At 38.8% G+C, this 23697-nt stretch overlaps 1 long non-coding RNA gene across 1 annotated transcript; it reads left to right on the top strand.

The window, feature by feature from the left end:
- The first annotated feature begins 358 nt into the window (after positions 1-358).
- LOC140635190 (uncharacterized) lies at positions 359-23095 on the top strand. Its single transcript, XR_012032557.1, has 5 exons — positions 359-497; positions 6894-7003; positions 14593-14645; positions 21832-21993; positions 22887-23095. It is a non-coding gene; the product is annotated as an uncharacterized lncRNA (long non-coding RNA).
- The last annotated feature ends 602 nt before the right edge of the window (positions 23096-23697 follow it).

Here is a 23697-nt window from a genome sequence, read left to right as displayed (position 1 = left end):
GACAACCGACTGAATGGGAAAAAATTTACCTGCAAATCATATATCTGCTAAAGGATTAATACCCAAAATATACAAAGCACTTATACAACTTTTTAGCAAAAGTGATCAATAAATGGGCAGAGATCTCAAGAGATAGTTTTCCAAAAGAAACATACAGATGGCCAACAAGTTCATGAAAAAATTGCTCAACAGGATTAATCATCAGGGAAATGCAAATCAGAACCATAATGAGCTATCACCTCACAGCTGTTGAAATGGCTATTATCCAAAATACAAGAAATAAGTGTTGGTGAGGATGGAGAAAGCGGAACCCTCGTGCTGTGTTTTAAGAATAAAGAACACCAAGGAAGGACCATAGCCTTTGGTAGTCCATGGTAACCTGGGTAGGCAAAACGTACCAGCAAAGTCCTACTGAAGTATCATTTTGACTAATGGGTCCTCCTTTTGACAACAAACACTCCTAAAGGGTTAAATACAATTAACTCCTTTTGAAAAAGGTAACATTTTTTTTTTATTTTTCTGCTAATGACTCACAAGGACCATCCATATACTATTTTATTGCTGTATTAGATTACTATTGCTGCTGTAGCACAACCAACTGCAATTTGGCAACTTTCAACACCCAATTTGCTATCTCACAGATCCAGCAGTATCGCTGCCCTGGATTTCTCAAGACTGAGATCAAGGAGTACACAGTGGAGGCTCTATGAATTAATCTTCCAAGCTCATTCAGGCTATAGGCAGAATTCCATGCAATTGTAGGACTGAGGTACTGTTTCCTTGCCGTCACCTAGGACTTGTTCCCGACTTCTAGAAGCTGCTCACATTCCTTGGCTTTCGGGCCTCTTTCTCATCTTCAAAGTCAGCAACCTTGGGTTAAAGCTCTCACACACTTTGAGTCTCTGATTTCCCCTTCTAATAAGCCTCTAGTATTTCCTATGAGCATGCCCTCAGCGGGGAGACTCATGCAGTTTCATTGGGCCCACCCAGAACACCTAAAATAATCTCTGTACCTTAAAGTCATCTGATTCGTAATTCTATATGCAAAGTCCCTTCACCAGCAGTGCCTACCTTAGGGCTTAATTAACAGGAAATAGTAATATTGGGTTTTATCTTTGGAATTCTAACACAATTAAAGAAGTTGGGATTAAAGGTCATCTGCTTCTTGGAAAGACTTAGTGATATGATAGGAAAACTTCAGGCAAGACTATCTATGGATTTGACCATAGATCAATTTTAGAAAGTTACCAAATCCAGTCAGAATGATCAAAACAAAAAAACAAAAAACAAAAAACAAAAAAAACAACCAAAACTGTAGCCTGCTTTGTGTTAGCATTAAACCTCTAAAATTTCAGGTGCCATAAATATTCTTTCTACTAATTAATTTTCCTATAACAATGCTATTTACTTCTAGAAGTCTTTGGTTTTATCTTCTTCTCCAGTGCCCTGAGAAACTAGAGAAATTTTAGTGATGAAACAGAGTCCATTGCATCAACCTCCACCATCCCCCTCCTTGAAAGAATCCTATTGCCAATATAAAATCTGAGAACTTGGGACACCTGGGTAGCTCAGTGGTTTGAGTACCTGCCTTTGGCTCAGAGCATGATCCCAGGGTCCTGGGATCGAGACCCACATCAAGCTCCCTGCATGGAGCCTGCTTCTCCCTCTGCCTGTGTCTCTGCCTTTCTCTCTCTGCCTCTCTCATGAATAAATAAATAAAATCTTTAAATAAAATCTGAGAGCTTGAACTTGGAAAGAACTATCAAGTCATTTAACACAGCCTTCTCCCATTTATACACTGCAACTGCTAGTGGAGGCACACCCAGACAACCCTGCCAGATGGTCTTCCAGCATGTGTCTGAATACTTCACTGAAGAGGAACTTCCTACATCATCAAGTAGCAGTCCCATTGTTGGACAGCTCTAATTAGAAAAAATTCTTTGGTAACTTCCAACCTTTAGTTTTCAAAACCACACATGACAGTTACTAACATGATAATCCTTCAAATGTTGGATCGTGACTATCAGGTCTTTTTACCAGCCTTACATTTTGTAGGCTAAACAACTAAAATTTCCCCCTCTAATCCTTCCATAAGTAGCTTCTAAGCTGCACCCCCCTTCAGTCACACAGGACCTAGAGTTTAAAAAAAAAAAAAGACTTCAGATGAGGTCTACAATAAAGGTTCATCACAAACTCTTAGGTCATCATGCGACAATAATTACATTCCTTTATATCACAAGAACTCTTAATCTCTTCTTTTCTGAATTAACATTGCCTGGCTGTTTTTCTACATATTAGTCATCTAGAGGGCTGGTAAAAATACACAGTCTAATTAAAATATTAAAATAATGAAGACCCTTTAAATCAATTTACTGATTTCCCTTTAAATTCATTATTGCTAAAGTAGCAATTTCCAACTGAATTATAAGATTTGTAAGTTGCCAAAAAGAGAGGAAAATACAACAAATAATCATACCATCCACTGGTGAATTGTCTTCAAACTATTTTCAACCCTTGGCTGATTATCTTTCTGAATTGGGTTTTTGTGCCTGAAGGAGATAGTAATTAAAAGTTGTACAATTTAAGTAAATCAGAAACTTCACAAAAAACTGCCTCTTTTCTTATTCTACCAAGGCTTTGTTCATGGATTTCTATTCGGGGTTTTTTTGGAGGGGGGCTGGTTTTTAAGTGAATGAAACATGTACACTTCTCCCTATACTCCAAGAAAACTAAATTATTTTTATCATAAAAAGATGCAAGAAAAAGTCTTGGAAAAAGGCAGGAACATGTCTTCTTTGCCCCCACTCATCCTGCTCTCCTAGATCTGTGCTTTCCTTGTCCTATTTTGCACAAAAGTTTTGACCCTCTACCCCCTAGAGAGTGCTAGTCCTACTTCCTATCACACAACTTTTCTCACTGCCAGTCCATACTACTTCTGTTGTCAAGATGCCACACAGAATGATTTGGTAATGTCATTTTTATGGGACTAAGGCATCTATGAAGTTTCAGGGGATGAGTTTTACTAGCTGATGATGGGGGAGAAAATGGACCTATTCAGTTTTTTAAGTAAAGAGGCACAGCTTTTGAATCAGAGATTGGTGTTCCCACCCTATCCTCATTTTGAGCCTAATTTCCTCAAGGAATAATGCATAAGTAAGTTAAGGAATATAAAAAGAGATCATGTGTATAAAAACCTTGGCATACCTCATGGCACTTAAACCTCAGCAAGTTTATTCTTTATCAGTTGCAAAAGAAATGCTAGGTCATGCCATCTTGGATTAGGATTCACATTTTCCTGCATGGTTCTTTCCCTGCTTCTATAAGTCTAGAATATAAGAGATGTCTTTAAAAGACATTTTATCTTCTGGCTTTAGAAGGACTCCTTATTTTGAGAAAGGAGGCTAGAGTACAAAGGTAACGGTTGCAGAAGCAAGTAGAGAACCAATCAATTTAGGCAATCTCCATATACCCCTCAAAGCTCAGAGGACCATGGTCCAGGCTGCATGGAGGTCAGGGATGAGGGACCACTCCAGGTCTAGAAAGCAAGGTGCTGTGCCAAGTATAGGCAGGTTCCTGGCATCAGAATATAGTAACATGGCTGTGTGAAATTAATAAGCAAGGAGGCCATTGGATTCATGTGGCTCTAATGCCCTGACAGCCTTAGTAAGCAAATCGAAATGTATGTAAGTAAGTAAAAGTCTCAAGGTTACAAAGTCAAAATTCTAAAGATGACTGATAACAGACAACTAGGCTTCAAGTTATAGCCGATCAATTTTCTTACTGTAAAGGCCTCTCCCTGAGTTCCTGTTGGGGGAGCCCTCCTAACCACTTCTGGTTTGGCACTGTCAGACTGGAATTGATTTTTGTGCAAGTCTTAAGATTAACGTGCCCTGTTTTTGTTTTTTTGTTTGTTTTTAACACAACATAGAGTGGATGTCTTTGGAAAACTAATATCAGTGGGGGAAAAAAACTAGATTGTTTTTCTCCTCTATCCCTTATTTCTGCTTCTTCCTTCACAGAAATGACTATTCTCTAAATCAAAGAATAAATCAAATAATAAATCAAATGTTACTGCTTTCTTGGGGCACCTGGGTGGCTCAGTTGGTTAAGTGACCGGCTTCAGCTCAGGTCATGATCTTGGGGTCCTGGGAATCAAGCCCAGTGTCAGGCTCTCTACTCAAGGGGGTGTCTGCTTTTCCCTCCCTTCTCCAACCCCCTTCTGCTGCTCACTCTCTCTCTCTCAAATCTTTTTTTTTTTTTTAATGTTACTACATCCTTAAACCACAGAACACTTAGAAATGTTTTCCAGAAGCAAGGTAAAGATTAGGTTTTAAGTTTTTATTTAAGTAATCTCTATATCCGATATGGGGCTCGAACTCATGACCCTGAGACCAAGAGCTGCAGGCTCCTCTCTTTGAGGCAGCCAGGCACTCCTCAAGGTAAATAAGCAAAACAGCGCTAATATCCTAACATGTATACATAAATTTTGAGATAAAAGATCCCATTCCTCATATTTTTTTTTATTACTGCAACACTTATGTTAAAACCATGTATGTAAAATCTTTACGAGTAACAAGCTTCCTAGGTGGTTTGACTTTTCTGTGTTTCACTAAACAAATTTTCTGGTTGTCTTTCTAATGAGTATAGCTATTATACTAATACTGAAAACATTAAATAGAAATACTTGCCATGGAATAAAATGCTATTTCCATTGTTTTCCTTATCCTAAGTTTATTCTTAATAAAATTGCTCTGGAAACATCACCCCTCAAGTGCCTGAGGGGAGGAAGTCTGATGTAACAGCACAAGTGCCGCATATTTTTCAGCTGGTGTTGGCCTTGCCTTGTGATCTGATAGAAATGGAGACTCTTAGTACAAGTCACCTGGAAATATTAACTTAGTGAGACAGATTTAACAGAGCCTCTTCCACCTTGCACAATGCAACAGGAGGCACCCAGGATTCTAACTGGAGTACATTACAAATTCAACCCAAATTGCTATTATTTTCACTTATAATGCAATATCCTATGGCTCTACTTTGTCATGGTCTTTGAGAGCAAAATTCAGCAATCTAAGTCCTTACCAAGTTTAACAGTACCATTAGAAATCCAAACAGAACAATGAGAGAGAAAACCAGAGGATCTAAAAACAGGGGGGATAGAATAATTCCAAACTAGACCTTCACAGATTCACCTGCTTTGAGACAAGGAAAGCCTCTTCAGGCTCAGACTGTAAAATGAGGGAATGAATTTTACACTCCTCTTCCATCCCTGTTACATCATTTCATGTTCCACTTCTACCTCAAGGCATCTGATTTTCTTTTGTTGAGCAGACGTTGGTTTTTCTTGGCATAAATGAAGTGACAAACCTATCCACTCTGGAGTGAAACCATTCCACACTATGCCCTGCACAGGGTGTTCAATTTTACAAGAGAGATAGGAGAGGGCAGGGGATTTAAGCCAGAAACTAATGCAATTCCAGGTAGTCACTTGGAAAGGGAGAGCCAGAAGTTTTCCAGGACTGTCAAACCACAGAGGCAACTCCATTTTTCCCTCCAAGGTCACACAATTCTCATTCCTATTTTTCTCGGTAGGCCACCAGAATTCTGAGAGTTCATTTTCTAAAATTACAGTTTAAAACCCAACCATCTAAATTAGTTGATCCATGATATTTAACTTTCTTTGTAGTTCTCAAATATCTAAGCCATTTCCTGCCTTGGCCAGTCCAAAATGGGGGTTTGGGTGCAGGGAGTGGTGGATATGGGTTTTCCTTGCTCATGGAACATTCCAAAGAATTATCTTCCTAAATAGGCTTTTCTATTGTGAGTAGAGGTGGAGACAGGATTTCAGATCATCCAGAGCCTCTACTGACCTTAAAGGCCTAATCATAAAGCATGTTTTCCTTTTTTAGTAAAGCCCTAAAATAAACTTTAAAACATTTACTCTTCCTCAAGGTGGTTTCAGGGAGAAAGGCTCTATGAGGCAAGGCAATTTCATCAGCTGATTTTACTTTAATTTAAAAGAACTTGCACTTTTTCCCTTAGGCCTGTGAGAAATTATCCAATAAAATGTTTAATGTTTAAAGAAAACCAATGGCACTATAACTGGTTCTAAAGTTAAGATGCTGCGGTACCTATTGAAACTTTCTATAAACCCTCTACTGAAGCCCTCACCGGGAGACAGAGGCAGGTGACGAATCTGGGACTTAGTCCTCTACTGTACTCACTGATTCATTTTATAAATGGCTTAACCCAAAGGCAAAGCATCTGAGGAAGCAACACTGATGTTCCTAAAACCTAAAAACTCCCTTAATATTCCCCTAATTGGAAAAATTATAAGCATGAAGGAAAAAAGAATCCTGCTTAATACAGAAGGGATGCTATTGATAAAGGTGTAATGAGATACTGGTCATCACAAGTGAGCAGGATTAGTCAGCTCAAGCAATAATGTGAAAAGCAGCTATCAGACACAAATCCTCTTCGCTCCAGTCAAAAGGAGCTGGGCAATTCAAAACAGCATTTCCATCCAGCAGCCCTGTGAAAAGCTCCTTTTGAAACCACACATAAGAAAAAAACTGAAGGAGAAACAGAAGGGCAAAAATATTCCAGGTTGGGATGGGAACTGGGGAAAGTCCAGGTTAAGGACTGATTATGAAGCCAGTAGCAAAGTGATGACTTAGCCCTTGGATTTCATGATACAGCATTTAACTCCTTACCTATGACACAATTCTTAAGACTACATTACTCTCAGGGTGTTTTTTTTTTTTTTTTCCTTTTCCAAAGTTCCTAATGCCCCTGAAACATTACATATATGTGCTTACAGAAGAAACCTCACATTCCCCTCCATTAAAATGCATATTCTTGGCTATTTTTGAATTCTTTTGTCTTCCAATCAGGTAACTCCAATGGGCCCATCTAAGTGCTTTGAAGAATATAAAGAAATACAGTCCCCACCTTGGAACTTATGACTTAATTGGAAATAAACATCAGCAAATTCACCACGAAGGTAAAGTCACTGTTCTCCACAGGCTGCTTAAGGAAATCTGCCACCCTGGAAGGTGTCATTCCCATTCACCTGGCCTCCTCTTTCTGGTCTTTCAAAACCCATACCTTTCATGATGAAATCAAGTTTGGCAATACAGGTCTTAAGAAGAATTATCCAAAACTTCATAGTAAGAAAAACTACTAAAATTCCTTACAATATTATACTGAAGTACTAACAGATCTTCCCCAAAATTATTCAATTCTCTATGATAATGTGCCTGTTTTGATGTAGACTTTATTATGGATTAGATCTAAGTTACAGGTTATTGACTTTCAACTGTTAGAGGTAAAATTTATTTCTGTCCAATAGAGAAGATAAACCTAAAGTTAGAATTATATTGTCCTGGAAGGTTATCTCCAAATTAGTAACCTTACATCAAAAATGCTTTTCCTTTCCTTATATAAATATGCAAATATGCGCTCCTCAAATATCATCGAACCAGGTTTACTATCATGATGGCTTTCCTCACAATCAGGTTATTTGACATGTGTTGCATCTTTGAGTCATGTTTTTTTACTTTTGTGAAAGGCAAAATGGTGGATGCAGTACTATGGTTATGTTCATTGCTGTGTTTATAAAAACTAGAAATAAATCCAGTATCAGTAGAGAATAAGGAAAGAAACAATATACATGTGAAACAGGTGACTATGGAAATGAAAAGATTTCTGGAGAAGTGTTCACTAAGATATTTACAATTATGGCTTCTGAAAGGGTAGATTTCATATAACGTTTTGATTATTTAAATTCAATTAATAAATACATTATTATTAGTTTCAGAGGCAGAGTTCGGTGATTCATCAGTTGCATACAACACCCAGTGCTCATTACTTCAAGAGTCCCCCTTAATGCCAACACCCAGTTACTCCATCACCTCCGGTTTGTTTCCTATAGTTAAGAGGAAAATAGAAGCGAAACATAACTTTTACCTTATTTGTAGGTCTTTGTAAATTTTTTCCTAAAAAAAGTTATTTCAATCGAAGGGTCATTTCCATGTTAGGAAAGACATCTCTCTATCGAAAACCTGTGTAGAATGGACCGCTTTCTTTTGTGGCCAGCTGGATGTTGACTGTTTTGGGGAGAGAGCACTTTTTTTTTTTTTTAAAGAATGTAACTTTTTTTTTTTTTTTTTTAAAGATTTTATTTATTCATGAGAGACATGGGGGGGGTGGTGGCAGAGACACAGGCAGAGGAAGAAGCAGGCTCCATGCGGGGAGCCCGACATGGGACTCAATCCCCCGTCTCCAGGATCATGCCCTGGACTGAAGGTGGTGCTAAACCGCTGAGCCACCGGGGCTGCCCGAGAGAGCACTTTTAAGACATCATGCTCCAATAGGTCGGTCTCCACCATACTAGATCACAAACATGTCCGGAGCCACAATGTCCCTACAGATCATCTGTAGCCCCAGCATGACAAACACATGTCTGTTGTTTCAGGCATTGTCAAAGTCCCAGCAAACCGCAGCTGAGTTCTCTACTGTTCCAGATGATCTGACTGGACACTCTCTTGATTTCACATCACCCTCTTTAACAGCAATTCCATTAAAATTTGGGCACTTGCCTGAAGCACCAGGGAGTGCCTAAAACCACAACGGCCAGTCTAGATCCCTCTAGCCCTTCACCTCTATGCCTAGAGTCTCATCTTCATACTTTGGTGTTGGTAGGGGCCCCACAACTTAAAAAGTTTTCTTTTTTTTTTTTCTTTTTTTTTTTTTTAAGTTTTCAAATGACTCCAAACGCTCCAATATGGTTTGCTAGTGGAGTTTGTAGCTGTTCTGCACTGGTCAGACCCCAAGTATTGATCACAGCTCAACTCCACCTCATGTCAGGCACTGTCGATAAGACCACTTTTCTTTATTCGCTTATGAAATATTTATTCATCAGCCATATGCCAAGCACTTGACTGGGCTCTGGAGATTTGGAGGTGAGCAGGATGAAGCTGGTTCTCCCCATTACTGAGCTTATAGCCAAGTTAGGAAATGATCATTTTCTAAGTATACCACAGGGTCAGAGAACAGATTACTTTTTTTCCTGGTGGGTTTGGCCCCCGGAGGACAGTCAATCCAGGCCTTTCCCAACCTTCATGAGCATTTAATGATACCAGGTTTATTCCTCCTTTCCCTCAGCTGTCTAACTAACAGGTTTCCCACATTAATAAAGTGACTCAGGTGAGAGGTAAATTCCAGAGAGCACACTTGTGTCATACCCTCTTCTCTTGGGATATTCAGGTCATACTACTAATTTCTCCTGTAAAGTAAAAAAATCGCTCATATATAAAGGCATTATAAATGATCCAATGTCCACCCCATAAGAATTTAGCAATCACAGTATGTCAGCCACTGTGCTAAGAGACTTACCTGTATTTCTGGGACACACACTTTGAGTTAAGACATCTATAGTGAAACAGTTCCATGCTCCCTTCCAGGGCTGAGATCAAAAGGCTTCTTGAGAAAGCAGGAGCAAGGAAGAGAATTTGTGGCCCATTAAGAGAATCAAGTTAACTGAACAATTTGGGGTCAAGTCAAACTCATGACTCAGGTTTTGTTAGTATCATGTTCTAGCCTATTTATACTAATGATTCACTGAGTTACAAAACTTAACCAGGGATAAAGTAAGGCTCACCACCTATCTCCCCACAGAGACACACACACAAGACTTCTCTGTAGTTTTAGATAATTAAAGCAGAAAACTAGAAGTGATCCTTGACACTTTCTTTCTAAACCTTGATTTAGAAGGTCACTAAACCTTGATTTTTCTTCTAGATTTCTCTCTCAAAACTACCATTCCAGTCCACGATAACCTCCCGTTATCTCTCGCCTGGACCACTCAATCAACCACCAAGTAATTCCAAGGAAAACCTTAGGACCCTCCTATCTGCTTTCCCAAATCCACATAAGATAGATAACCACCTACATAAAGCCTTATAAGGCCATTTTAATGTTGTTAGGCAAAGACCATATCGTTAGCATAGCCTGCAAGATTTTGTAACTATCTGGCTCCTGGCCTGATTTTTTTCCTCAACCACATCTCCTATTTCCCCACCTGCCAGCCCTAACAAGTTAGGGTTTTTGTTTTTGACCTTAAGGAATCACATTCCTGCCCTACTAGGTCTTTGGATTGAGGAGTTACTATTATTTTCATTGGCTGTAATGTAATATGGTGTCTGATATCTAGTAGGTGTTCATTAAATGTTAAATCCATGAATAATGGAATATGCCCAATAAACTTTAAAGTAACAGACTTAAAAACCTGACTGCATTATACTCTTTTCCTTTGTTACCATATAAAGTACATTGAAAATGTTCTGAATGGACGTCCCTTTGAACACATGAATTTTTATTTTGTCCTATAGGCACCTTATTCATTATAACTATCTTAGAAAGACCTCCTTCACAAGTCAGTATGATATATACACTCACTGCTCAAAGTGAAAGCATTTTGAAGACAGGACAGTTTTGCCATATTCCAAATACTATTTTTGAAATGTGTCAATTCACTTGAAAGGTATAATGAAATACCCACTGACATTATTTGCCAAATGGTTGAGTTCAATGAAAATCTTTTTCCACTTTTCCACTATAAAAAAAAAAACAAAAAAAAAAAAAAAAAACAAGTAACCAATCTGGTGATTCATGTCCCTCTGAATCAAATAATTGAAATAATTTTTTGGAATTAAGTAGGGGAAGAATATAAAGACGTTCCTCGTAAATAGATCATCCTTAAACTGGGCAACAGCAAATGAGAGAATATTAAGTTTCCAGTCCTTTGAATCAAGTCTATTTGTTGACATAAGACATTGACAAAGTGCCAAAAAAAGCATGTGAAGAATTGTCGCACAACTCTCCCTTGGGACATCTTAAAAACTTTGGGCTTTACAAAGCGTACTTGATTTTATTAATATGCATACTGTTTATCATTTAAAATCTTTAAGCCCTCATCCAGTAGTTAAAAAAATCTATAATTTCTCTGTTCCTCAAACTATGATGAGTAGCTATATCCAGTCTTTTCTCTCTTCCTCCTACATAAGGTGTAAGGTCTCTCTCTTATTTTTATTTTCCAACCATGGTAGCTTTTTCCTCATTAATCTTTTTCTCTTGCTTCGACAGCCCAGGCCACCAAGATGAGTCTAGAAACCTCACTGTTTTAGGAGAAGTTAGAATTAGTAGAAATGAAACTGGTGAAAACAAGATTTATGGAATATGTGATAGCTTCTTTCAAATATCTCAACCCTAAAAAGGGAAATGCATATAAGGATATCCCAGTAACTGCATGAGCTTCTGCAAATGAGACTGAGCCTTTGTTTCTCACTGTAGTGTGTAAAAATCTCTCAGATGAGGGGGATAAAAACACTAATTTTGTTGACAAGTTACTGAAAGTGTTTAACAAGGAAACAACCTGTTATTTTCATGGGGAAAAAAAAAACAGAATTAGTTATTTCCTTTTCTTGCCAGCAGCTTGCTTTCTTTAATTTCAGGGAATTTTATTATAATTCAAAAATAGGATACCTCCCCATGTCAACAGTGAACCAAAAGAAATCGTAGTCTGCTATTGTTACAGATGGAGATGCTGGCAATCACATTGGGAATAGAAAGAGTTAAAGACTAGGTCATCAGATACAGTTAAATCTCACCACAGAGGCATTCAATGTCTATAATTTAACCACATATGTTTGCAGAAAGAAAGAGTAAGAACAGTTGAAATAGTTTGGACCATCCACCCAGCTATTCCTCTCTAGGAACATATGCCTCAAAGTGTGCTTGAGTTGACAGCCATCAGTTTGCTGTTCCTCAGTCTGGTCTTATCTCCCTCAAGTTCACATGATTGGGTTTCTTAGCACGGGTGAAAACCTAGGGAGAAAAAGAACATCTTTTATAATACAGCCCAAAACACAAGCTGACCACTTCATATAAAGCTCAACTGAGGAAATTGCCATAGGCTTTAATGCTCAAGATAGTGTTATATTTAGCAAGAAATGGTGTGCCTGCCTGCAATATGGCACCTCCCCATAGCACCTCTAAAATAAATTTCAATTCACACAACTGACCTAGGTTTGTTGTCAAGTATTCCATCCTGTCAATTATTTGGTAGGTTGCTGTACCATGAATGTCCCAAAGAAGAAAAAGAAATGCACTTGTTCATATGGTTTCTATACAGTAGGAGTTTAGGAAAATAGGGATTGAAGTAACAGTCATTATTATTGTAGTTTTGTCCTGGACTTCTACCTTGAAGTTATTTGCTTCATCTGGGCTTTTCTCTTCTGATTAGTTTAAACCTCTCTTGGGCTTGTCTCCCATGGCCATTGTGCTCCAGATTTTAACAATGAAGACATTGGAGCATAAATATTACATTCATCTGACAAGTTAATTCCAGGAAAGAGCATTTTTCTAGGTTGTTAGTCACTATGTCTCAATTAGTATCAATTTAAAATAAGGCCAAGTTCTGCATTTTTCTTATTTTCCCATAAATGTATCCAGAGCCCATTTGTCCAATTTTATGAAAAAAAAAAAAAACCTGACAAGATTGTGTTTTGGGACTACGCTGAATCCATGAATGAGTTTGAGAACTAACCTCCTCTTTACAGTACTGATCTTTTAATACTAGACTCAGGAGTAATATGGTATATTCTTTACCAATTTCTCTTAACGAGGTCTTGTAATTTTCAGTACAGGGAAAAGAAATGAATTCCAAGTATCCAGCATTTGATGCTTTATACAAATTGTGAAAAGTGGTATCATTTTGTCTTCCATCTATTTTTTGCCAGTTGATAGAAATACAAAGTAAATATATCAAAACCAATTGTATTAATATATACAAAGAAACTTGCTAAGTTCACTTGTTTAATAGTTTGAAGGTTCTTTTGGATTTCACACATACATCATTATGTCTACTGTTTTTCTAAAACTGCCTGAGACCCCTAATAAAAATTTATTGGAGGAACAGAAGTGATTCCCAGTGTTAGAGAAAAGCTTTTGATATTTTACCATTAAGTATAGATGTTGTCTCGCAGTATTCACTGGAACTCAACATACACATACCCTATGATACAGCCATTCCACTCCTAGGTACATATGTCCACTGTAAAATACTTTTAAGGCCTACCGTTGCAGCATTTGTATTCATTTCAAACTAGAAACCACGGATACGCCAACACTAGAATAGAGGCAGATATACTCTGTTACAATACAGCAAAGAGAATGAACTCACTTCAACCATATACATCAGGATCAGACTTATAAGAGCAAAAAGAGGCAGATACAGAAAAGTATACTCTGCATGATTCCACTTATGTACAAGATCAAAATGAGGTAGAACTAGTCTATGCTCTTAGAAGTCAGAGAGTAGTTATCACTGGAGGAGATAGTGAATGTAGAGGACAGAAAAAAACTTCTGGGGGGTCTGGTAATGTTTTGTTTCTTGATCTAGGTGCCAGTAACAAGTGTGTCAGCTTGTGAAAATTCACTGAGTTTAGCGTTTATGGTTGGGGCATAAATGCCTTAAATTCCTACTTTAAACTGGATAGCTGAGGCTCCACTGGTTTCCAGACAAAATACAAAATCTTTATGGCCTGGGAGCCCCATGGAATCTCCCCTAACCACTTGCTGCCACTCAACCTTTGGATTTGTTTAAAACACATACATGGGGCTCCATGAACATTTTATGTATTTTACCTTTAACAATATTTCCCCTTGGTAAATTTTATCAGGAGCAGAATACAGGGGCACCTGGGTGGCTCAGTGGTTGAACACCTACCTTTGGCTCAGGTTAGGATCTCAGGGTCCTGGGATCGAGTCCCACACTGGGCTCCCCAAGCCTGCTCCTCCCTCTGCCTATGTCTCTGCCTCTCTCTCTGGGTCTCTCATGAATAAATAAAATCTTAAAAAAGCAGAATACAGTCACAAAAATCAATGACTAGATGAAGTTTGTCTAGGTTTGAACACAGGTTATGTTACTTCTTAGTTCTGTAACTGAGCAATGCATACAACTTTTCTGTGCCTGTTTCTTCCTCTGGGAAATAAGGATAGTAATATAGTTGCCTCATAGATTAAGATCAGAGGTCACTCTACCTTGTCTGAACTCTTAAGTATGGGGCTCCTACCCTGTGTTTATCACACAAGGCTATCACACTAGAACTACCCTATCAAAGTATCACAGGCTAGGTGGCTTAAACAACTATTTCCTCACAGTTCTGGAGTCTATCCCAAGATCAAGAGTTCAGCAGACTGAATTTCATTCTGAGACGAGAGGACTTGGTCTTCACATGGTCTTTCCTCCTTGCTTGTCTGTGTCCTAATCTATTCTTGTAAGAACACATATCATATTGGATTAAGACCCACATCAATGGTCTCATTTAACTTCAACTATCCATTTACCATTTCTTCAGATAAAGTCACCTTCTGAGGTACTAGGGTTTAGAACTTTATACCAATTTGGGCAGGGGGTGGAGAAGGGGGTGAGAACACAATTCAGCAACATTCCAAGATTTTTATTCATCTTTCCCTCCCTTCCACCCAATTATGATCTCTGAAAAGATTTTTCTTATGATCTATCTCCAGCTCTCAACACAGCATTTGATACACAGGAGACTCTTAATGGAAGGGCTACAGAGGTAAGGAAGTTCACACCAACAAACTCATGGGAATAAAACTCATTACATCTTAAAAGGCACCAATCTAAAAAAGGCAGGAGAGTTTCATCCCATTAAAAGAACTTTTAGAGTTGAAAACACAGGCCTATGAATGCAACAAACTGACCCAGTTGGGGCTGACAGAGGCACAGCTATAATTCTAGGTAAATCACTCCAAAGCAAGCTTGACCTTTCCCTAACAACAGCTATTTATTATTAATTATTCAGTAATTCCCACTCCTGTGCCTTTCTAGGTATAAGCCAACAGGGATGAACTCCATAATTTCTTTAACAGTATTTTGATAGGCAACTTATTCACTTAAAACAATACGATGAGGTAGAAATTAAGAACTTTTATTCCAGTCTACACGTTTCTCAACTCCCCTCACGCTCATGGTCTCTTTATGCAAATGCAAGCATGTTAAAATATTATGTTTCCTTTTTAAAAACAAATGATAGCATACTATACAAACTGTTCTGATTTTTGCTTTTTATACTTGCCAATACCCTGGCAACATCTCCTGTCCCAAAACAGGCTTCCATGTTATTTTGCTCACTGTATATTATCTTTTTGTATAGTTTAGGTTTCATTTAACATCCCTCTAGTAACAGATACTTGGAATGCCTCCTACATGTTAATATTTAAGGTGGTACTAAAAGGGAGAATTTTGTCCACGTATCATTTAAAAAATGTGCAGGTAGGCCTAATTTCTAGATGTGGCTTTGTTAGGTCAAATGTTAAATGGCTAATTTTTAGTATATCCTGCTTTCCATAAAATTGTGTCTCTTCACACTAATGTACAAGAGAGCCTGTTTTTCCACACTATCACCAACAAAGATTACCTAACTTGAGTTTTTGCCCATCTGATAGATGAAAAAATTAATTCTCTGAGCTATGCAAATACAGACAAGGCCACATTGTCTTACAGGGCATTTGATCTGACAGGTAGATCTCAGCTGAGGTTAGATCATTACAAACGGGAAGTCAAAACAATTGAGAAGTTAATGACAAGACTGGATGAAATAAGACTGAAGCAAAGAGAATGGAGGAAAGAAATCATGGAGGACATGATGAAAAACTTACAGGGATCCAGTTCTGGAGGCAGTACACATCACTTTTACCCATGTTCCACAGCCCAGATCTAATCCTATGTCTCATGGAAATGCCAAAAGCTAGAAAAATGTCCTTAATTAAGCATGTACTCCCTCAGAAACAACCCTCTGACATGGAAGAGAAAAAATAATATTTGGAAGACAATCTCTGCCACAGGGATGCATTGCCATATTTCTGCTATTATTTAAATCATTTGATCACATAAAACCACTTTTATTAAGCTGTGGAATTGTGTGTTTGTAGAAATATACTTCCCAGAAAAATTTCTTCAAAACTGGTCATTCTCTAAACTCCTTGGCCTCAATGTTCTTACCTGTAAAACAAGGAAATAGAATTGGATCATTTCTAAGGATCTTCTAAGCATCAACTGCACGAATCTGAAATTGCTGGTTTAATGGGTCTTGTAGTGACTGAGTTTTTGGTCACCAGGTACTATCTCCACCCACTACCAAGTACAGGTAGCTCCCTTTTCTATTCTTCCTGGGATATTCCTATCCTTCCCCAGGAATATAACCTCATCTTAACAGGAGGCTAATGTTAGGGAGGCAAAGATTGGTATATCCCCAAGTGGCTTTATTTTTCTCAAACAGATTCCCCATTTACTTCTAACTGAATCATGAGTGAGCCAAGATCATAGAGATAAAGGGCTTCAGTTAAATAAAAGAAATATTTATTAAGTCCCATTGTAAGAGCTCATAAGTACCTCTTCTGTATCCAATACTAAACTGTACTGGAGGTACCAAGACCAACAACATTTAAACCTGGAAGAAGTTTATGTTCTGATTGAAGAACTCAATAAAGGATAAAGACACCTAAAAACAGAGCTCCTGACCCAAAAGAACTTAGATTTTCTTTCAATGTATTCGGCACACTGACATGAAAAGAACAATCAGAAGTGACAAATGATTTTCTACCAAAATGAGTAACAGGGAGAACAAACAGTACAAATGGGGGCAGTGAGAGACCTGATCTGACTTTTCTAAGATCAAGAGGATGTCCAAATTCTTTGTAATGTTTAAGAAGAAGGAAGCATAAGCCCAAGTAAGCAATTCCCATCTGTGCAAAGCAAACTTGGCCTCTCTTGGGGTTCTGCCCTCTATGATAACTGAGATCAAGGCTCCTTCCATTCCTGCCTATCATCAGCCCCATGGTCTAGGATGGGAAATATAGGCTTGTCAATCATATGTTCTTATCAGGAGAGAGACTAAAACCCATGAAGTCCAAAAGAATCCTTTCAGTGATATATAAAACTCAAAGATCAAAGATTATCTGTGCCTTGAATAGATAGAATTAAGAAAAATTCCATTAACTTCACTTCCACCTCTTCCTCCTCCTGTTGACACAGTTAATACTCCAGGGCATGTAACATATGATTTCCCATTGCCATTTGACTTACCAAAGAAAACAAAACAAAACAAAAAAGGAAGAAATCAGGTAAGTGTAAATTGAAATACTTAGTCCTATAAAAAATCAAGTTTGGGAAACTATCATCATCTGTCCTCTGTCCCCACCTTCCTCAGCAGCCATCAGGTAATCTAGGTTCTGGTTATGCATGATTTTGAGAACTAGACCCATTTTTGACAAATTAGAGTTAGCCATGTGTAATGGGGTGGTTTCCAATACTCTAAAGAAAGTAAAGAAGAATTAGCAACCTTAGTTTACAGATAAAAAAAAAAAAAACAAAAAAAACAAAAAACCCGAGATACAATTTGGTTCCCTTAGTAGATCAAAGTTCAAATATTCTAAGTGAAGCTAGGACTATAACCCAAATATTTTGGTTCTAAGTTTGATGTATTTTTCCTACCATATCTCATTGCTGGGATTTCCTTTCTTCTACCCTACAGCAGAGAACCTGGCAGTCAACAGAACAGCATCTTTAGCAGGTCAAATCTAGAACACACATGCCCAAGGTCTCCATATGAAGTCCAATATTTGATTAGTTCCTTTCAGATCTAATTGATACGTAAGCCATCTAGTCCAACCCCCTTCATTTTATGGGTGGGGACACAAAGATGCCATGACATTAAGTAAATTGCACAAGATCTAATTAAAAAGCATTCCCATCTCCTAGCCTAGACTTTGCCCTAATCCACGAACTTGCTGGATATTTTGTCCCATTGTTTGCTGCTGCAAATTCTTCCCATCATTGCTGATTAATTATTTAAAACAAACTGCATTTTTCTTTTGGATGTACATAATTCATTCTCATTGACACCTCCCCCCTCCTTTTCTCTCCCAATCATCTGTCTACCCTTCCTGCTTCCTCAGACTGCATGTAATCCTCAGGGCAAGAACAAACAGGCTCAGGCTTGCAGGAAATCAGGCTAGGAAGCCCCCAAGCAGGGAAGTGGGGGGAAAGGACAACAGTCAGTTCTGATAAGTAGGAAGTGAGCATAAATGTTTCAACAGAATAGGGACCACAGTCCATAATGAGCAGAGCCTTAGCTACAAGTAGGTGGCTGCAAAGCAAGCATGCTTTAAGGCACCTTGAAATACACCCTCCACTTGAAAGATATGGTTTTTACTTTATTGCTACAGTCAGTAATAAGAGACTCATTTCTCTCATTACATTTTTAACATACCTGCGATGAGTGGAGGGATGGGGTTGGGGGCTCTAAGTTATTTATACCTTAGTGTGATGCAATTTAATTAAATTGCTCTTCCTAACGTATTTGAGCTCGGCCCCAGGAGGGGTTTAATAGCTGTAACTAGAAATGTAAGGAAGTAATTTTGAAAGGTGGGCAGTTCTGGAAAGGGCAGGCTTGCACTAGGGAAATGCAGTGTGAGGTTTTGGTAATATGAGAATGTTGATCCACCCAGAACTGAGACATAAGAGAGGGCAAGGGTGTCATGCAAGTGGTAAAGGGAAACTGAAGACGGAGGTAGCCACAGGTCCATGCCTAGGAAAGGTCCCCAATTTTCAAATCTCAGAGTTTGTGTTGTTTTGGAGGTCCCTGGAACTTGAAGATTTAAGGCCTCCTGCTTCTTTATTTGCCTTCTGCATAAGGTCTGTCAGGCACTTTACCCTCCCACAAAATAAACAGAAAGGTTTATGAGGGGAAGGCAAAGCGATATACTGCCAGTGAAAGCAGGGCTGCCAGCCGCCTACACTCACAAGTCACTCATGGCAGCTGCCAGCTAGGAAGGAACGTTTTTTAAATTGTGATTTGGCTCTCTTGGCCTCAAGAGATTTTATTAACCCCCCCTGTAGCAGTGAGCAATGGTTTCCTTCTGAGGGCAATTCCTTTTTACTGGAAGACGAGTACGGCTGAACCGCGGTCAGAGGGTCAGGGGTTTAGAAGCCAACCAAAACCATCTCGGTCACTTTGTCAACGGATTAATGCATGATCGTTCTAAAAGGCAACCTCGATCATATTTCTTCCATGCTTAAGCTTTCGATGGCTTCCACTTGCCTAGCGGGTAAGAGCTGTACTCCTCAGTGGGACCCACTAGAGCTCAGACCTCAGGGCTGAGCGTCCCTTCCTACCCACCCCTCACCTGAGCAAAGATCACACCCACCCCACCTCTCACAGAAGACAATTAAGCACACTTGAACATCCAAGGTTTGACCACTTCAGATACTCCACCCAGAATGAGTTCCTCCTCTCCATCCTTCAATTCTAAACTCAAATGTAGCATCCTGGGTATGGTGAAAGGTAGGCAGAGTAAGACCACCTGAGCTCAAGTTTTGGTTTACTGGCTGGGCAAGCCACACTGGTCTTTCATTGCTTCTGTCTCATCTTCTGCAAAGTGGGAAGGAATAGGATTTCCTTCATGAGACTGTTGTGAGGATGAAATAAATTAACCCATGTAGGGACTTAAAGGGGTACAAACGGTGTTTAGCTGAGTTTTAAGGGTTAGCTAGGATTCCAGGGCACCTCCAAGTCAGTAAGGATGAGCTAATAATTCTCCACCACAACATTTTTACATCTATCAAAATACCCCAAGGGTTTGTCCTCAATTGATAGAGGATTTCAATCCAAAAAGGACACAATTTCAGGTGGATAAGAATTTCACTTTTAAGTTTTTAAAAGAGAATCTATCTTCCCATGGGTGGTGAACTCCTGGAGAACAAAGGTTCTGTCTTAGGTTTTATGTCTCTAGTGCCTGCCTAGACCAGTGTCTGGCATATATACTAGATGCTCAGTAAAGGTTTCTAAGATGGGATATAATTATTCAAGAAGGACATATGGAAAGAAAAGTTCATTGAATTGGCATCATGACCTTGCTTTTTGACATTTGTTCTTTGATCTTGAGTAACTCAACTTTTTTCAGCCTCATTTTCCTCATTTCTAAGGTAGGGGGAAAAATTTGAAGGTCAGGAAGATAGGTCAGAGACAGCTTGGGAAAGATCTTCATGAGTTCAACTTAAACATTTTTTCCCTATAACACTAATAAAGTCCAATGAGGGACCAATCTATTGTATTCATTTTTTAAAATAACATGCATGTTCAAAGTTCCTGGCAAGGTGCCTGATATACAGTAAATCCTTAATGCATGGTAGTTAGGACTGTACTTTCCCCTCTAATTTACTCTATTTAAAAATAACATTGCAATGAAGCTCTTTGTCCATTTTAGTTTACTTTTATAAAACTATTTCCGTAATAGATATTAAAGGATATAAAGGTTTAAGGTTTGGGGCACCTAGGTGGCTCAGTAGTTGAGTGCCTGCCTTTGGCTCAGGTCATGATCGCAGGGTCCTGGGATTGAGTCCCACATAGGGACCCTGCCTCTCCCTCTGCCTGTGTCTCTGCCTCTGTGTCTCTTGTGAATAAATAAATAAAATCTTAAAAAAATAAAAGGTTTAAGGTTTTGATATTTATTGTCAAATAGCTTTCCAATTGTTACACAGATTTCCCACCAGGTTTGTGTAGGTTGTTCATGTATCCGCACCTTTATCTGCAGTACATTTTATTGATGCTCAAATTTTTGCTAATTTAGTGAGTAAAAGTTCTCACTGTTTATGCTGAAGGTTCTAGTTACCAATGAGATTTTTTTCAATAGTAATTTATTTATCCTCTTCTGTAAGTTTTCTTCATATAAATTATGGTTAAAATAACATTTGGTTAGCCAATGGAAAAAAAAACCACCAAGGGTCATGCCAAATAGTTAAGATGCACACAGGTTATCCAGAAACTCTTCTCCCTCATTTTGTTTTTAACTACTGATGATCTCATTAGGTTTTCTCAAACAAAATTAGTTCTTCTTCATCCAGGTCTCACTCTGCCTTTTCTGGAGTTCTATTCTAGTGCCACCTCCACCAGGAAATTTTCGTCCTGTTGCTTTTTGTCTCCAATTAGACTGTAGGAACCTTGGGTGCTAGGACTGGGTTATATTCTTCTTTATAACCACCAACCTGCAAAATCATCAACGCTAGGCTTGCAGCAGGTCCTCACTGATTGGAAGATTCCCTTTTGTTGGTTTCATTGACAAGAGATCAGACTTGGGGAAAAAAACAAAACAAGAAGCCACCCTAGAGCCAACTTATAGGATCAAATCCATTCTTCCTACAAGCCATGCTATCTGCTGGACTATACCATCAACTATTAAAGACTGATAAAGGATGTAGTATTGAAAAAATAGAATGAAGATGGCTAGTCTATGTTCAAAATCTAAGAAGAAGTACAGATGGCCTAAGTCCCAGTGTGAGGGCTCAGCACCAACACTGGGGAGGGCCATCTGCTTTACTTGGCCCACCAATTCAAATGTTAATCTCTTCTAAAAACATTCTTGCAAACACATCCAGAAGTATCATTTAATCAGATCATTCAGCATCCATGACCTACTCCAGTTGACACAATAAGATTAATTACCACAGTCTATTATCTGTGACTAGTTGCCCCAGAAGCACAGAAGTGAGCAGGAAACAGTTTATTCCTTAGGATCTAAGGATGCGCAAAACCTAGCCATTTTCACTTCTGCAGAAGAACCTCATAACATGACTATAGTGCTAAAAACCATATTAAACAATACTGGTATAATTTTAAGCATCAACTCCATAATCTGAATGGAAGGAAACTAATTGGATTTAATTTCACCTGGCATGTTTACCAGTGACCCGAGGTCAACTTGCTGGGACTGGTTTGGGAACACAAGCACAGTTAATACTTGGAGCTCTGCAGATGCCTGGCCCACCATACAGCCTGAGAGCACAAGATGGAGCCCGAGCATAGGCCGGAGATCCACAAAGGCTGTAACAACTCCCAGTATGTCCAGGTAATTCCAGAGGGGAATGTTCAACTTTATAAAATAGGCAAATCAGTGAGAAGAGAGAAGATCTATAGGTGGTAAAACAATATAGTTCATTTATCTGCAGAAAATAGGATTATTTCACATCCAGTAAATTCTCATAACACAGGTAAGTATTAGTTTTAGATTATCAACTGATAGAAAAGCATTGATAGAAAAGGGAATATACATCATAGACTTTAAAAGTCATTACTAAAAAGCCTGACCACTGAAGAATCCAAAGCAAAGATGTAGCACAACATAATTCAGCTGCTAAAGTTAGGAGAGATTAGAAGAGCCATGGCTTTGAGGTCCAACTTCCACTTTCTCATTAACTATGTGACCCCTGGACAGGTTACTTAATCTCTCCCAGCCTCATTACCTTCTTTAAATATACAGCTATACTCTTCTTTAGGGTTTCTTTCCTTTTAGAATCCCAATAATCAATTATTCTAGTTCTGGCCTTAATACTGAGGTTTTTGGTTTTTGTCTCTTAGTTTTTGTCTCTTAGTGTGGACTTATCTATAAAGCAATGATGGTAAAAACTTTTTACCGAAGTGTCCTATGAGATCATGGTTGTGTAAGTGCTTAGAAATGCACTAAGTTGTGCTAGACTATAAGATAATGCCTTCATTACCACCATTTTTAAAAATTCTGGCTTCTCAAAGGACTGGAATTCAAGACTGCCACTTGGTTGTATCTTTCAAACAAGGGTCCTAGTCTTGCCTGGATTTCCCCCAAAGAGATAGAAGGAGAGAAGCTGGTTCCAAAGAAACAGAAGCTCATACTATTTCTCTACCAGCACAATGATGGTAACATTTATAATTACCCAAGCTTTGTCAAAGAGCTTTCTCAAACATTGTTTTATTTGGTCTTCACAGCACTGAAGATGCTTATCCACAGGTTAGTGATAAGAAAGCCGAATTACTAAAGTTTTCTAACCTTACCAAGTTCTTTGGAAGACTTGGAATCAAACCATAGTGTCCTAACACATGGCCTGCCTTGATCAGGTAATGACAGGGCCTGATGCCCACTCTTGGCTGCCCCCCCTTTTTTTAAAAAAAATAAATATTTAAGAGAGTGCATGAGAGAGGGACCATAAGCAGGTTGAGGAGGAACAGAAGGGGAAAGAATCATCAAGCAGACTCCCTGCTGAGCAGAGCCCAGTACAGAGCTTGATCCCAGGACCCTGGGATTGTGACATGAGCCAAAAAAAAAAAAAAAAAAAAATCAAGTTGGCCATCTAACCAACTGTGCCATCACATGCCCCTACGTTACTTATATCAGCTGTGAAGCCTCTCCTTCCTCCCTAGAGGGCACAATCCGACCCCTCTTCATGGACTCCACAATTGGTCTTACAAATTTTTAATAAAACACATTCACATGCTTATTTATCATGTTTCTTGCTGGACAATGAGGTTTCTAAGCCCAGAAACCATAGTTCTAGCCATAGCCAACATAGCAGTTAACAGGAGCTGGGGCTCAGCAAATTGTCATGCAATAAGTGACCAACAAAAGGGTCACCAAAAGTTTAGGAAAGGGAGGACAAAAAAACAGGGGAAGGGAGGAGAGAAGGAAGTGGGGGGGCGGGGAAGAGAGGGGAAGAAGGAGAGAGGCAAACTGGTTCTATCTGACCATGTTTCTAAGCCAAAAAGCACACTGTAAATGTTTAGCTACAGAGTTTGCCTACCC

Source organism: Canis lupus, chromosome 6 (genome assembly GCF_048164855.1).
Source record: "Canis lupus baileyi chromosome 6, mCanLup2.hap1, whole genome shotgun sequence".
NCBI classification, from domain to species: domain Eukaryota; kingdom Metazoa; phylum Chordata; class Mammalia; order Carnivora; family Canidae; genus Canis; species Canis lupus.
This window is presented reverse-complemented; position numbering and strand designations above follow the sequence as displayed.